General features: G+C 41.2%; 1 protein-coding gene across 1 annotated transcript in view; it reads left to right on the top strand.

The window, feature by feature from the left end:
* Positions 1-9,097: 9,097 nt before the first annotated feature.
* Positions 9,098-14,301, top strand: part of boc (BOC cell adhesion associated, oncogene regulated) — a 23,575-nt gene continuing 18,371 nt past the window's right edge. Inside the window, exon 1 of the mRNA XM_020600072.1 lies at positions 9,098-9,329. The gene's annotated coding sequence lies outside the window, so the exon portion shown is untranslated. The remainder of the gene's footprint in view (positions 9,330-14,301) is intronic.

Genomic DNA, 14,301 nt, shown 5'->3' with positions numbered 1-14,301 from the left:
TAGTGTATGATAGCCTGGAGGAAAGTGGGCGGGATATTCTCTGGGAGCATTTGGTTGGACAGCTGGCTTAGAGGCAGTGACTGCTTATTTGATAAGAAGTCATCCATCAGGAAGGAAAACAAACAGTCGAGCGTGCCGCTACTGCGAAGCCCGAAGAGCTGTTACTAGAGCACAACACAATATTTACACTGCTGGGCTGACACACATCCACACAGACACACACTTGCTCTTCCCAACACATATACCTGCACATACAAACACAGACTGAGGTGTGTGTGTGTGTGTGAGGAAACAGGTGCTAGGATGGAAACAGAAAAAGATCATTTCAGTTGTACAAACATCAGAGATTCTGGTGATCACAGGTATTTTGCTTGTGCTTACATCAGTGCATCTCACACAAATATTCACGTGTAGGCCTACAACTAGTGTGGGAAAGAAGAGCAGCCAGTTCTCTTGAATAATGCAGAGTAAATTAAAACATTTTGGAATTAAATCATCAAAGTAAAAGTAAGTAGATCCAGATGAAAATGTCTTTGGAAATTGGCTCAGTTATCAAGTAGGAGATTATCCAGTTTTGCTTATATGGCCATGCATTTGTTTTGTATGATTTAGCCCATTTGGTAAAGAGAACATACGTAGATGTTATCTTACAGCTTAGCTGCTGTGTTTTGGACTCCCCAGTGTATTTTTACATTGATTTCTATTCACTTCTGTGCTATCTGAAAGTGTATTAGCAGACTCTTATTTTGTCATTCTTATCTGCACTCAAACTGAGTTACTGTACCATGACAATGTAAGTTTGCCAAGAATTAATGTGGTCTTGACATTCATTGTGATAGGCTGGGCAAATGTCATGAATTTGCTAATTAATGTTTATACTACACAGAGATAAAGAAAGAAAGAGCAGCTTGGAAAAATATGCAAACTGATCCAAACATCAAAATCTGCAGAGCAAGCATGTGATGATCAGTGTACTTTTAGAAGGCAGGTTTCTATGAAGGCACTTACGCTAAGTATTCATTGTCAGTTATTTCAGATGTGGCCATGCAGTTACTTTACAACATACTGTTGTACAATATTGCTTTCCAAGGTGTCCGTGTTATTATGTCCACCTCCTGTGGTCATATTCTGCCAGTATGTTAGAGCATCTTGAGGAGCACTGTTTGTTTAGATAAGGATAGAGGGGAGAGTGAAGGGACCGGGAGAGCCCTGCCTTCTGGCTGTGACTGACAGATAGCATCAGCGTAGCTCCTTATCAGCTCTCTGCCCTCTGATCTGGGATCGTCCACTAAGGAGCAGGGAGGATGTGCCAAGACACAGAAAAACACATAAACACATAGATTTATCCACATATATGGACAAGTTCGATCAAGTGAGGAGCAGGTTCTATTTTGATGTATTATTTGTCGAGTTTATCTGGTTATTTTTCTCCCACTATGGGTGAGACACAACTGAACAATTAATTAATTAAAAACACTTGGTTTTCTTTGTAACTAAAGAAGAGGCAGATTCATTTAATACATTCTTTCTGAATTAATGCCAATGGATGACTTGTCTATGAGTGTCTGTGTTAAAGATCTTGGACAGGAGGCCATGCCCTGTTTTTGATTTGATTTATTCTTTCAAGCATGTAAAGACAGTTGATATGTCAACACACATAATTTTACACATATCCAACAAATGCTAATCCAATATCAATGTGCTTATACCTAGTACATGCTTGAATGGAGTAGGAAGAAGTCAGACTTATCCAGTCCTACCCCATGACATCATCTTACCATCATTGGTTTGCAAGCAGTATTTCTACATAAATAATTCTCTTCTACACCACACAAGTAATATACTAAAGAATTATTACAAAGTGTTAACATTCATACACCACACCCACAATGTTCTCTCTAATTAATCATTAAGCCTGTTCTTGCATATATCTTGATTGACACATACCTTTATATTTATGTTTAAACTCGTCAATTCTATTACTATTTTTTATGTCCACACTTAAATTATTCCATAGTTTTACCCCACTTATGGAAAGACAGAATCTTCTTTTGGTTGTACGTATAGCATGAATTTTTAAATTTAACTGACCCCTTAAATTGTATCCTCCTTCCCTTTCATTAAATAGTTTCTGAATTCCACCAGGTAATACATTGTTCCTGGCTTTATACATAAACACAGAAGTCTTATATCCCACTAAATCGAAAATTTTAACAATTTAGACTGTATGAAAGCTGTAGCCTGGAGGTTCCTGTAAGTCATTTGGTATGATTTTAGGAGGGGGTGAGATCATGCTTAGCTGCTGACACTGAACATAAAGACGTATTGAGTGGAGCGCAGACTGTTGGCCAAGTCTGGAGCGACGGGGGAAACAGGGATCTGCACACACACGTACTCTTTCTCTTTCTTAGGGCAGAGATTGTTGAGGGCTCCCAAGGGCCAGGGGGGCTATCGTTTTCCTGTTAATTATGACCGTCTGGCAGGCTGGAAAGCAGGAAGTCGGGGAGAGAGAGATGGAAAGAGGGAGGGATGGCAGATAGATGATTGGAGGGGGAGGGAAGGGATGGGGGTGTGGGGTGATAAAGCAACTCAAAATAAGGGAGGAGAAGCAAAAGCCAAGATGGATGATGGGAGGACAGAGGGAAAAGAAGAGTCCAGAAACGTAAGGGGGAGTGACAGAGAGACGGATCCAAATAAAACCATATGCACATTGGTTTGTATGACAAAACCAGGTGCTTGATAAAAAGTGGAATGCCAAACTGTTTTTCCTCCCACCACCACCACAGTGTCTTCTGGTGTTTACTCCCTGACCTCAGTTTTCACATTCAACCTTTTGACCCTTTCAGCAACATCATGTTGTGCCTATAATTTAACTTTACTATCCAACTCCTCTGATCAGCTGTTCTTCATCCAGCTCCCTGAGAGCAACAGCAAGAAGCAAGCAGATGTGGCAACACAGTAGGCTGTATATTCAGACATTAATACTTGTTGTTTAAACAGAGAAGTGTTGTAAGGACAAATCAGGCCAACCCCAGTCCTAGCGTCTGTATGAGTTGAGCTGAGTGGGTCTGGGATTTAACTGGCTCCAGGTCCAATTACGACTGTCTGCCGCATCTGGACACAGTTAGCTTTAGAGTCAAATCTCACACTTCACTCCAAAAAGGATCTAAAGTCATGACTTTTAAACTACAGGCCAATTATGCTTTAATGGCTCAAAGCATAGAGAATATGTATTACCCCGCACTAGGCTACACTTATAAAACATGAAAAAGGAAAAGGCAGAGTGAGACGTAGTGAGGCTGGCGTGCTGCTGTCAGATTGTGTCAATAAGAGGATTTTTTCCATGTTGCAACACACTAGTTATGTTTGAGGGTTTTGCTGAGGGCAAACAATTACTGGAAAAGCTGCAAGAGCAAGATATCTACACCAACAATGCTCTGAGTTGTAACTTCAAGTATCTATTAAGTGTACAGACTGGAGCAAAGAAGCGGATATGTTTTCACTGTACCCATGGAACAAAAACATTCTTTATACAACAGTGGGCTTCAAATAAGGGAAACTGTTTTGTGTGTGGGTGTGTGTCTCAGTTTTTATGCAGCGGAGAAAAATGGATGTTAAACATGGATTTTTAGCATCTTTTTCTGTTGTTTAAATAGAAAACAAAGCAGTTCTGTTGTCCCAGGCAGTAAAACAAGGTCAGTATTTATGGACAAAGAGTTAAATGTCAGGAGTTTTTTTTTTTTTTTTTATTACTGTTACTGTAAGCTGCTTCTTAGGGGAACAATGACTTTTGTGGTCACAAGTACCATGCAAAGGTGAACACTAAAACAGAAACAGAAACAAAAAGTAGCATAAACAGAGAAAAGAAGTGACTCATTAATATCAGTTACAAAGCAATATCTACCTTCAAGAAAACCAGTTTAACTTTGTCTAAACACCAGCCACTTTAACAATTACAGAACAATAATAAATGCTTAAATACAGTGTAAAAATAGTACAAGTAGAAAGGCGTGATTAATTTGGAACATGATGCCTGATGTTGTTAATATTAGCTATAGGAAGATTAGCCAGCATCAGTTCCTGGTCGTAACTGACCTTATAGGACGGTGGCAGAAAAATCTCTGAGTGTGTTGAATCCAGTTTTTTTTTTGGAGACAGGACTATTGTGTTACTTCTTCTTTCAACCCTGTGTTTTCTAAGTTTAGCTAAAATTAATAAAATGTGCAGCATAGCTCATGGGTTTACTGAAGTGAGCAATATTGTTTCATTGGTTATGAATCCAGCTTTCAGATGATGTAGCATTTGTTATTTCAAAAGTTATAGTCTCAAAGTGTGATGTGTGCACATACTGTACATACAACTATTGTCAGTATATTCTGTACATTTTTAGGCTTTTATGTTCACATGGAAATAGTTATTGAATAACAACCCTCTGCTTCTTGACACTTTTCTTCTGAATGACCATTATTCCTATCTGGAATAAAGGTTTATTTTGTCACACTGTCACTTTTGTATATGACATGAATTGCTCCCTTTTTTGCATCTGAAGAGCAGGTTCAAATAAATGTCAGGCTTTGTCATAATGTTCTGTAAATAAAAAAAATAGAAGCTTCTAAATGCAGCTAAATGGAAATTGCTCAAAACCTAGGATGAACATTGGTCAAGAACATTTGCACTGTGGAAACAGCTAAAGGATGGAGAAGGATTCAAATGGCAAGTTTCAGATTTTACATTGGACCAGTTGCGCTGACCCACTCTGGTGTGGTGGATACATGTCAAACTGTGAAATCCTAAATACAATACATCTTAACACACAATCCTTCCTTGTTGCCTTGGTACAAAACAAAAGGGTGCAAGTGGAAATAAGAGGTACACACAGAGCAACTCACACTGAGGCCTGACCTCACCTGAGTCTGGAGCCCAGTCTCTAAAGCACAATCACACTGGAATGAAGACTAATAACACCCTATTACTGTCCATATCTGTCCAACACAAACACACACGTCCATGTGTTCATCACTTACGAGGTCCGTGCACTAATATCCAGGAGACTCACCCTAAGCTTAACCAGAACCGCTACTTGCCTGATCTTAACCCTTACCCCTCACCTAACCAAAGCCAACACTTGCTCTAACCTTACACCCCATCTGTAGTGTAAAATTTGACAAACTACTCATGGGGCCCAGCCTCTGGTCCCCACAAAGCAGTGTGTTCCCATTGTTCCATTCCCACAAGTATATATAAACAAGGCTACACACACACACTGAGAATGAAAACGAGCAGTAAATCTCCAGATACGAAGGGAAGGGCTCCTGAGGAAACAATGCACAAGACAAAGTGCTCCCTTTACGAGTGTGTGTGTGTGTGTGAGAGAGAGTGTGCTGATGCCATAAATCTCTTCTCCTTGAGTTGTATGAAGAGTTTTGACTGTATGTCTGCATGCAGAGCCCCAAGGCACCGTTAACTGCGTATCTGTACCTGGTAAAACTGAAGCACGCTAAGAAACAGGAACGTATGCATTAATGTACATCATTACACTTATCTGACAGCTGTTGTTACAAACAAGTATGTTGCGTGCAAACAAATTAAATGCTCAGAAATGAAAGGTTACTGTGACTAGTTTTGTTGAGAATCAGGCTGTATCTCTTTTTATATAGGAACTGTAAATTTCTAGTAAAAACTCAGCAGCGTACAAAAGTAAATTACATAATGATTGGTATACTGAAGTATCTCTAAGACTCTTCTCCAGTAACTCCTCATTACATTTTACTATAAAATCCTTGATTCTGAGTCATTTAGGAGCATTTTGTGTACCTGTCAGTAAAGACCTCCTCCAGATGTTAATGAATGCTGTGTAGCTCACACTCATTTAGCTTTAACGATACCGGCGCAGGTCAGTCTGGTTGGTGATTTTTGTAAAATATTTTCTTTGTTTTATGGATTTCATTTTGCTGAAATGCCAAAACAGTTAAGTTGAATGACATTCCATTTAGTTTGTGTTGGGTGAAAGCCTTATCTCTAAACTTCCTGTTAAGAAATGGTTTGCATTTAAAGCTCACCAGTGACCATATTATATTTGTTTAATCTGTGTAAAACCAGCGTGAACATAACCAGGAGGTTTCTTCTGTTTTCAATCACTGAAAGGAAGCTATGGTTATGTCCCAGATTATCTGTAGACTTCATTTGTTGCCTTTTTTTTTCAATTACACTTTAATGACTAAATTTCAATTTTAACTCAAACATCTATCATTGAGATTTGAAGGGATTTGTATACGCTCTCTTGCACTGGATTTTACACAAATCATGTGCATAAAATTCAAGCTCACAGGTCATAAATCATCATCTTTCAGCTCGCTATGAAGACATTTTCCCATGAACTCCTTCTGTGCTCCTTTTTAAATTTAGGACTGGGGGAGAGAAAGTCAGAAGAAGGAAGGAGAAAACATGACTCCAGTCCCTACTTTGATTTATTCAGTGGACAACTCTGACATGTGCAGTGCAGTTTTTCAGCCTGTATTCATTTTTCTTTAGGTGCATATGCTAAGAAAACGCCTGCCACTGTACTAATGACTCTACATCCCATAAATTCTCCATTTTATACTTTATTCAGATACCTTATTATGTATAATGGATAGAAAGGTCACATAGGATGACACAGGGTTGAAACGCCTGTTGTTTGAACGTCTGGGTTGTTGTAATGCCTTGAACCATGACTGAGGGTGTTTGTGCAGTCATCAACAGCACATTGCTCCTCTCAGTGCATATGAACCCTAAAACTCCCACTGAGCTTAGGTTGTTGCTGTTTTCACTGAAATATTTTGTTTAAAGTTCATATCTGAAAAACTTTGTTGTTTCTGTATTCATTCTTTACTGGCCAAGAAAAAGTGATATCTCATAGTTTAAGCTCTACAAAAGATATGGGACAAAATTCAGTCTGTATTTTGTACAAAACTTTATTGTAAAGGCTCCTGTTGTGCAATAGTGACAATATATTGTGAAGTTTTATGTCACACTGTGTGATCTTTGTCAAACTATTATGAGATTAGTTTTAGGGGCAGGAGGAGGATGTGAAGGTCACGTGGATCACAGCATTATGATGAAAAACTGTGCATGTACGGACATGTTATCAACCCGCATCATCTATTTGCACTGGCAAAACAAAAAATAAAGTCTGGTCACAGTAAGAGAGTTGTTATAATAACACTTGCACTATTTTTCTTAATGTTCTAATGTTTCTAATGTTTTGTGCACAATACATACTTATAAGAATACAAATGGAATATAGAAAAAGTTCAGGATCCAGTGTCTTTCTTTCATGAATGTGAGATTGAACTGCACCACAAAGCACAAGTGCGTGTGTGATTCATTCTGGTTTTATCACACTGAGGAAGTGACACAGCTGCTAAGGTCAGCAGGATACAGAGAGAGAGGAGAGAGCATGTCATTGTCATCGCACCCAACTAAACAATGGAGTGAGGAGGTTAGAGAAGAGCATTGCATGGTTAAGACTCTTGAGGAGAAATATACTTTACATGCACACTCACTGATGAACAATACACCCACACACACACTGGACAAAATCACACCTGACAGCGGACACCCAGAACTCACCCTGTGCTCTCATTCCATCTCATTCAGAGTCTTTGTTGGTAAAAAGCACAAATCACGCCACATGCTCACACGACGTTCTTTCCTTCTCACTCTTTATTACTTTCATAACAACATTTATAATCATCTACATGACAAACTGTGTGGGGCTCTATAGGGAGGCTTGGGGGTGACAAGGGTTAGCACTGAAGGGAAGCAGTGCATGCTGGGATTGCGGCCTGCTGAGAGAGTGGCATTCTGGGAGGCGATGTCCTGCTGGCAGGGCCTCTGGGGGATGCAGTATGGTTAATAGGCCTTTCATGGCCAGCCCACAAAGCCTTTTGTCCCAGGCTAATTCATCCTGCCTAGCATGGAGAGGTGGAGTGAGGGAGGGGTACCATGAGGGTCTTTTTTGGGGTTGGGAGTCCCCATTTTTCCTCCTCTCTCTCTCTCTTCTCTGCAGTGTAGAGTAGGGTGGTGCTAGTGTGAGGGAACCACATACAAACAGCAACAACACCAAAACACTGGCAGGGCTTGCAAAGGGCTGGCAAACTGCAGCACAACACTGGAAAACTCATTAGTAACTCCTTGAAAACATCTTGAAGCTGGAATATCCTGCTGGGTATGATGCTCAGAGTCTGGGAGGTGGATGCTCTGATGCAGACCGTGTTTTAAAATAATTGAAAATAGCTGATATACTCCCAGATGCACCACATCTGATGGAACCAAACTGGGTGTGTGCACACAAACACACTCGACTGAACAAGAGCAACAGGTGTGACAAAATGCCACAGTTTGTCAGTTAATGGTTCCCTGTCGGGGTGGAATAACCCCTCAGGTACATCATGGTGGGAGTTCTTGCATTCACAGAGGAGGGATGTGTTCGGCTTTCCAGCAACCCCCCTATCAAGCCCTGTGATCTGGGAATAGTCAGTTATTAATGAAGTGGACAGGAGTGGCTCCCCTGGTTTCAAAGTGTGCTGAGTGAAGTGGAGAAGAGAATTTCTGAGCGAGCATGGGGGGGTTGGAGGTAGGGGGTGCAGAGCTGTGATCACTGGTATGAGAGCATGTGAGCGTGCACAGTCCTGACTGGTCCAGTACACAACAGCTCAGCACAGCTGCGCTGGAGGGCCTGCAGGCCTCAGTGGACGGGGGTCAATACAAACTCTGTGGGGACCAACGCATAGCAAATCAGGGGAACCAGAGAAGGAGGAGGAGGAGGAAGAGAGGGAAAACTGATGTCCTCCAGGACACCGTAGCTCTGAAAAAAAAATCTGTTTTAAGGGAATTTTCTTAACATACGCACAGGTCTGTACATTATTAATAGTAGTCGATGTTGTAGTTTTACGCACATCCTCTGGAAAGTCCTCAGGACTTGCGAGCAGGGATTTGTAGTCTGGAGAAACGGCGGTGCCGTGTACCCAAGCTCTGGGATTTTCGGAGCTAGTCCCTATTGTTCAGATCCCTCCTCCTGCTTGGGAAGTGGGAGGGCCCGAAAAGGCGTCGCAAAAGGGAGAATTGTTTGAGAGCTCAGTCATCCAAAAACGGCCTTTCAATGTGAGATGTTGGGGATCCGAAGAAAATGTCGGTGGCATTGCAGTAAATTACTAAAGCAGCGAGGCTTCTGAGGGAACAGAAAGTTAAAAACTGTTGTTCTGGGGACTAAAACTCAACGCAGAAGAGAGGCCAAGAAAGGATCCGTTGGTTGAAACGAGGTGTAAGCACCAAGTAGAGCAGTTTTGGTGAGTTTTATCCATTCATGCGGTCCATGTTTTTACGCTGTTACGCTGAGTATCAACATGTAGAGTGTTACAAAGTTACAGTGTGTCCGTTTCTGTGCGTAACTGCCTGCATTTGCGCTTTTTTACCAGCTCATGTGTTACTTTATTTACAGAGAAAGTTGTGATTTCGGTGTTAGATGACTATTTCATGTTGGTGTCTACGTTGATAGCCACCTTTTGTTTTTGCTCATTCTGTTAACTGATGCACATAAACTTTGCTGCAGACTTTGAGTCACAGATCTCCATTATTTGGATGAAAATGTGCGTTTTGGCCATGGAGTTTGTGGTAACTTTTCTTTCTAAAAGTAAACTTTGCTGTCAGACCTAGCTCGTTGTTGGTTGGGCGACCTCTGCGTCCATATTTTACAAACGTTTCCCTAATGTTAAACCTTTATCTGCCAACTATTACAGTACGATACGCTTGTGGAGAGGGATTATCTATGCGTGACTCCGTTCACAGCTGTGCTTTAAGACATTATTTTTTATTTTTTGGGTGAAAACGTGTCTGCGATTTGCAGGCCGCAGCCTATAGTCACTCCCATAGGGTAACAGCTCTGCTCTGCCAGATTTACCCCCATATTATCTACGGGGAGTGCAGCAATGTAGTGGTAGCTACATGTACACGTTGGTAAACAGTGGCCCCCAGTCAGTGGCTGTCAGCAGGGAAGGGTGTAAAAACGGGGATGTTCTTAGAAAAGAAAAGCATCGTGCTTTCAGCCCAGTTTATTTTAAGAAAGCAGTGTCCTGATGATGAAACGACGTCTTTAAAAATTCACCATCCTGTAAGAGTCGATATCATCTGCTGTTTATTCATGTTTAAGCCCTACACACTACATCCTTAACGTTCTTTACCATCCTGCTGATGCGCATAATGGCTTGCTCAAGTGTTACTGCTGGCACAGAGCTAAACCATAACAAATCTACCTGAGTGCATTTCCATAGGCTATGGTCTCACTCCCCCCGCACCCCAAACCAAAGTCCTGTTGTCAGAACAACACAGTAAAGTCACAGCTGCTCAGTACAGGAATGCAGCATCCTTCAGTGCCATCAGGAGCAGGAGAGGCTCTCCTCATATCATCCCCTCATTCAGGTCTGATTTAATGAGCAAATGTTTGTCCTAATCCCTGGGCTGCTAATGAGTGTTGGCCACGGTGTCACTCACTTTGGAGCTGGGGGGGGGGGCTAGTACCCTGACAGCAAGGAGGAGGCCTTCAGGAACAGCCTCAGGAGTTCAGGTTTCTCAACCCCAGGTGTCGTTTTGTTATTTGGATTACGTTTAGCCTCCACCGCCTCGCATGGTAGGACATTGGCTGTTCAGTGACAGACATGGCATCAGACAAGAGGTCCTGATTGTTCCCACTGAATTGGTGTCACTTGGATTAAAAGTCGAAATGAATGGCCTGGCCTCCTCTGATTAGGCGCACAACTTATAAAGGAATTAACTGGTCTCTGTAAAAAGGAGCCTCTTGTTGGGTTTGTTGTTGTTGTTTTTGTTGTTGATCATCTCTGGCAGTCAGGTGGCTCAAAGTTGAACTAATTGATTCCAGTCTGATTATGCGCCTGTTTCTCACACTGCTTTGGGTCTCTTCATTAATTATATGGAAAATGGAAAAACACAATTAGAGGAGTTCACGATCAGTATGACGAGACCATATTCTTATCACAGTACTTCAAAATAATGCAGCTACTCTAGGTATAAAGTATTTTATAGGGAATAAAATACACAAATATGGACTAATTCACAGCATAATACCATAGACACACTTCATGTCCCTGTATAAGTACTATAACACCATGTTTTTAATAATTAAGGATATAAAGATGCGGGTTCAGGCTACTGTCCAGTGCCAAAACACTTTACTTTTGTGATTTGTCATGAAAGTTTCCCTATAGTTCCAGCCTTACAAATGTAAGGATTTGTTGCTTATCTTTGTTATTTATGATAGTAAAGTGAATGACCTTGGGTTTATGACTGTTGTTCTGACCAAACAAACTATTTGAAGACGTCACCTTGGGTTCTGAGGAATTGAAAATGGTATTTTTTTATTTGATACTGGCTTATTTGGGCATTTGAAAGAAAAAGGTGACTGATAATGAAATAACTGTTTGCTGCAGCTCTCAATAAACTAGACTCATTACTGAATACAACAAACATTCTTCAGGAGTATTATAATGTTGTTCTTTCTTCTGTACAGGACATAGTGACAGATGAGATGCTTTCAAGCTGCCATTCCAGGCCACAACAATTTCTGTTAGCTGGAAAAAGAGAAATATGTGCAGATCTGTATGCAAAAGAGGCCTGTATGTTTAGGAAAGACCGTATTGTGTTTTGGTTATAGAGCCTGATGTGACTGTTACCAGTATCACCTACGAAGCTTGGAATTATATTTGACTGATCTTTACCTGCCAAAAAGACATGTAGTGGAGACAGGTTTTCCATTATTTAGCCAGAGTCTGGTTTTTCATCCATTCTATTAGCTGAGTTTTCATGTGTGTTGTAGCTTATAAAGAAAAGTTGCTGTGTGGATTTAGGTGTGCAGCCAGAGTTTCTCGTTCATATCTTAGGTTTCAGACAGTCTCACTTTCACTTAGTCTGCCATACCAAGAAATGATGTAAGATATGGGTGGAAAGATAGGATTAACTTGTTTGACTTTGGCCTTGTCCAGCCTGCCGTGTTTTTACATCTGGATGTAAATCAGAAGTCTTTAGTTGGAGGTGGATTTCAAGATGCACTTTCAGATCACAAACACAGTGGTTCCATAAAGATTTTGTGTTTGTGAACCAGAAGTTCCTGACTGTGCTGCTGGAAAGCAACATTGTTATTGTAGAGGGTGTAACATTGGTGTTAATTGACAAAGGAGGAAAAAAATCCTTCCTGAGGGCATGCTTTCATCTCTATGACAGCGGGTACACTCATGTAGTCAAAACAGCCTGCAGGCAGAACCTGTATATGTGCAGGTTTTTGTGCATGTGTGTTTGAATGATAGGTCGGGTCCAATCTGGATTACCTCTTTGCACTGGAATGCATCGCTTGTCATTATGGTCCTCCCCAATCCTCACCTCCAGGGTAACTGGAAGAAAATGAACAGGAAAAGAGTGCGTGTATATGAGAGAGAGAAGGGGATTTATAATTTTTCTGCTAATGTACTTTTCATAAACGACAGGAGAAAACACTCATCACCAAATAAGGCTGCCTCATGTCCCAGAGCTTGACATTATTGGGCTGTTGACATACGGTGCATTAGTCCTCCAGCACTCACAGATTGGAGGCTTGTGCTTGGGCCTTGTGCTCCTGAGAGGGTGTTCTGTGTCCAGACAGACATCGGATAACCGGAGAGGGACACCTGGACCTGCAGGTGGCCTGTGTCCAGGCTGCTCCCCTGGGGCCGCATACCTCCTCCTCCTCCTCCTCCTCCTCCTCCCTGTCAACCAGAACCACAGAGAGAGGGAGGAATGCAAGGTTAAAAACCAGGGAATAGCGAAGGAGAAATTTTGCGACAGAGTTGGAGAAGGGTGATATTAGTGAAGTAGAGAGGAACATAAAATGGATGTACAGAAAGGAGAAGCTGAGGAAAGTTTGTTGGGAGAGAAATTAGTTTTTTAGAGAATGGTGTGCAATTTTTTGAAAACACTACTTTTTAGACTTTAAATACAATAATATGGATGCAGGTCTTAAGTTTATACATGTATCATAAACACAATCAGGCTTTCTGTCATTGTCTTAACAACCTTAATAGGTATGATCCAAAGCCTTTAACCCAGTTGATTTGTTCCACTGCTTGAAGTAAAACTTAAGAATCTCTTGATTGGATAATGAAGTTAAGCAAACACACACACACACAGTATGTGGTGCTCGATGTTAGATGACTGATAAACTCCAGACTTGGTTAAGGGAGCTGTGTGTGTTTGCAAAGCAGATATTTGGGCAACGATTATGGTTGTTATTATGAGCCAAAAGTAACCAAGAAGCTCTAAAAGATCACTCACACATAGGCATGAGATTGACTCTGACTGGGCTGACTCAGTTTGGCTGTACCTTGTTTGTTCCAGGTCTCCAAGTCAGATATTGTGCACAGCCTTAAATCTGAAGTTCTCATACACTTCCATGCAGACTTATCCTTTCATGCTGAAATATTAATTGCATTCTTGTGTTCCTGTCTCGAGCATGTGTGAACACAGCAATAAAAACAGCAGAAAGACAAAAACGTCAAGGAACCTGGGTTTTGTTCCAACTGATAATCAGATTTAAAGTGTTGCCCAAGAGAAAAACTCATCATTAAAGAATGTCAAACTGGCAGGAGAAGAACATGATTGAACAGAATAAATGACCGGGCACCAGATTAGTTAGTTATTGGGCCCCTGAGGTTATCACATCTGGAATTTTCCATTGACAGCGCTGCTCTATCTGCGGTCCAAATTGTATGCGTGGGGGTTTATTTTTCGATATTTCAGAGCTGTCATCTTGTCAAATAATGCACACGTAGGACTCTGAATGACAGGACAAGTGGTAGCTCCGCTTGCTCTCACACATATAGACACATGCAAATCCAGCTTCTGAGACTGAGAGCTCTCTTTGAAACAAGCCTCCTCCAGCTGTTTCTCCTCTTAAGAAACTCTTTCAGACCCAGCAGCTTTCACTCTGGTAAGCAATCAAAAGTGATATCTCGAACACAGTCGACAACCCACACCCTCACTTTCTGTTCAAGTTTCTGCCTCCTCTTGTCTCCTCGTATGTTTTTCCCATAAGTTTCTCCTTCAGTTGTTTCATATAACTTTACAGCTTTTCTCCATTCCCTCAATTATTTCCACCCCCCTTTCTTTCTGACTTATCTCTATTTTCTAATGCCTCCTATATCTGTTTTTCATATATTCCCCTCTCTCTCCCTTTCTCCTCCTTTCTTCATCTCCCACTGAGAGTTGCAGAGCCAGGCA

The sequence above is a fragment of the Monopterus albus genome, unplaced genomic scaffold, assembly GCF_001952655.1.
Source record: "Monopterus albus unplaced genomic scaffold, M_albus_1.0 scaffold44.1, whole genome shotgun sequence".
NCBI lineage: Eukaryota > Metazoa > Chordata > Actinopteri > Synbranchiformes > Synbranchidae > Monopterus > Monopterus albus.
This window is presented reverse-complemented; position numbering and strand designations above follow the sequence as displayed.